At 46.1% G+C, this 2,871-nt stretch overlaps 1 non-coding gene across 1 annotated transcript; it reads left to right on the forward strand.

Annotated features, from left to right (window-relative positions):
* Window positions 1-561: 561 nt before the first annotated feature.
* trnal-cag lies at window positions 562-644 on the forward strand. The gene has a single exon. It is a non-coding gene; the product is annotated as a tRNA-Leu (tRNA).
* Window positions 645-2,871: the final 2,227 nt, after the last annotated feature.

A 2,871-nucleotide genomic window follows, 5' to 3' on the forward strand; every position in this document is an offset into this window, starting at 1 on the left:
AATCAAGCCCATTCACTGAGGATGCATTTGAACACTGAGAGAAAGCTGGACCTTGAGTTCAGCTTTTGTCTGTTTGCTACACTGAGATGTTTCATAATCATGACAGTCATCTTTGAAGGCTTTGGAGTTTGCAGGAGGCTAGGCAGAAACAAAGAACAGACGGGCGTCGGAACGCAACTATCTACAAAATAACAACGGCAAGATCAAGGATGTAGAGCGGAGCTCCCTCAAGACGCTGGCATCAACCGTTTTTTTCAGACCAAGAAGAGTGATTTCTAATCTGATTTCTAAGTCGAACTCAGCCACGACACGAGGGACAGTCAGAGAAGGACGTCACAGCTAGCTGCTCCCCTGCTGGCATCAGGCACCTGCTTAAGAACCCAGGTGCCCTCTGCTTCAACCCAACATAGTCACAAAGGTTGACGGCAGGACTGCAACGTCCATCACAGAAGGTATGAGGACTTCAAAGGACTGCAGTATACTATTTCATACTATTTATACTTCACCACATGGACACATAATCAGAGGGATTGAAATGCACGGGGCGGTACGTCTCTTCCCGTCAGGATGGCCGAGCGGTCTAAGGCGCTGCGTTCAGGTCGCAGTCTCCCCTGGAGGCGTGGGTTTGAATCCCACTTCTGACAAGTTCCTTTGAGCGTTCTGCGGGGGACGCGGTGGGAGAACCGGCTGAAGTGGCAACTCCCTCAAAGCGCACCCTGGGCGATACACGAGCGACAGCCCACTGCTCCCGGTGCACACACACCGCTGCTCGAATGAATAAATGGATGGGTTAGATGTAGAGAAAGAATTTTCCCCATGTGAAATCAATACATTATAAATGTATGTATGCTGAAGTCAGCCACCTATTGGCTTAAATATGGCAGGTTTTAAAAAAAATTTAATTATATCGATATGAAAGTCAATTATTTTCTTGTATCTTAGCACCGCTATGAACCCATCCATTAGCATCTGAAGAAAAAATCCTGACTAAGTGGAGACGGCAGATTTAGGAATGGGAAACAGGTGAAGTGGGTGGAATCAGATGGTGCTAAACAGCAGCGAAGTCTGAGGACATCTGGTGGTTGAATGGAGAGCAGATGACTTGTAACAATTAAACATGTTTGTTATTTTTTTAGTTTTTTTTTTATTTTTTCGCGATTTTAAAGAATGGACCTGGAGGTTGTTGGATTCCCCCCGTGCTTTCTATTGCAAATGTTTTCCATTCTGGGCCACGTTTTCTTGCTGCTTACTGGAAGTGAATGCTTTCGCTGCCAGCCTCCAGGCTAGTAAATAATTTTACCCTCTCGCATTTGAGCTCCGATAACAATGGAGACTGGAGCCGAGCTCTTCCACAAATCTGAGCCGCCGCTGACAAGCAGAGCTCACCTCTTATCTGGCTGATGTGACGCCCGCTGACAGGTGGGTCTGCTGCTGTGTGAAATCTGAAGATGATCACAGAGTTTCTTTCTTTTACAATTTGGTCATGCGTGTGCTTCCCAGAGTTCCTGCAGACAGATGGGCTCGGGGTGATACTTGCAACTCGACCTGCTTCTGCATCCCTCCCTCCCCGCATCACTTCTGAGAGCTCGCTCTGGAAAAAGGCCGCTTTGAAGAGCAAAAGGAAGGTCCTGGAACCGTGAATGCGTCGGTACAAGACTCTTTAGTGGTGCTTTAGTGCAGTAAATTGTTAGGTTATTAAAGATTTTTTTTTCTCAATACCCATATAAATACTATTTAGATTATAAAAAACTGAAAATAGCCTAATGTTACTTAGACATGTACCACCCACCTAGACCAAATCAGCCTCCTAAGTCTATTCTCATGAGTCACGAGCGTTTCGGAGGCGGGAGGGAGGCCGACACAATATTAGGAAGGTGATGCCTGATCTGTGTGTGTCTAATGGTCAACTAGGGAAGCAAACAATGCATCAGAGCCAGGAAGCGGACGTCCCGTTACATCGGCTCCCGCTGTCAGCGTCACGAGGCTTCCTCTAACCTTAAAGCTTCTGGGGTTAGTCAGAAATCAATACACTTCACCAAGCAGCCAGCAAGAGGGAACCTGCAGTGTACCGTGTCACTGTGATACCACTGCGAAGAAAAGATCGGAAATTCTGCACAAACCGTCACAACCAATCGTCCAACATTACTATCCGCTAATGCCGAACTGTCGGGAAAATTATTTCATTATATAAAGGAGCAAAAAGCAATAGAGGCTTTGCACCGCCAGTTCTTAAAGACAATTTAAATGATGCACATAATCAAAGTTCCAAACAATATTTGACATATAATGAGTACATAGTGTAGCTGTACAGCTTTTTGATCTAAGCAATAATGAAGCAACAGCACCACTGCTGTTCTGATTAGAATTCTCCTCTTCTTATATCAACACGTACTCCCAGTTTTCGGGCACGTCTCAATACCCGTGGAAAAAATGGGAGCTGTCTGCGAGCCTCTATTTGTTTAGTAATTTCATGAGTGGATAACCTTCTTTCTCTGGGGCATCTCTCTGACTCAGCCGAAGCCCTCTTTACGCGCGTATGTGCGCGCATTTGTGCCTATCAAATAATATTACACATCGCCCCGGTGTACACCCATGTTTCACCCTCTTTCTTCATATCGCCGCTCTTCACCTCCCCATCTAACGACAAAAAGGTCCTCACCTGCTGCCCAAATATAAACAGAGTCCTGTGCATCCAGCATCTACAGGGCGGAAATATATTTTCTTCCGCCATGAGCTTTTCCCGCCGAATACAAACGGTTCACGTCGAGCAGTTAAACTAAAACCCGCTTTGAATCAATTCGCATTGACAAGGAAATGGAAATTGTATCTGCTCAGACGAACCCGAGGACTCACACGGGCGGCTCACCTGCC

The sequence above is a fragment of the Mugil cephalus genome, chromosome 14 (genome assembly GCF_022458985.1).
Source record: "Mugil cephalus isolate CIBA_MC_2020 chromosome 14, CIBA_Mcephalus_1.1, whole genome shotgun sequence".
NCBI lineage: Eukaryota > Metazoa > Chordata > Actinopteri > Mugiliformes > Mugilidae > Mugil > Mugil cephalus.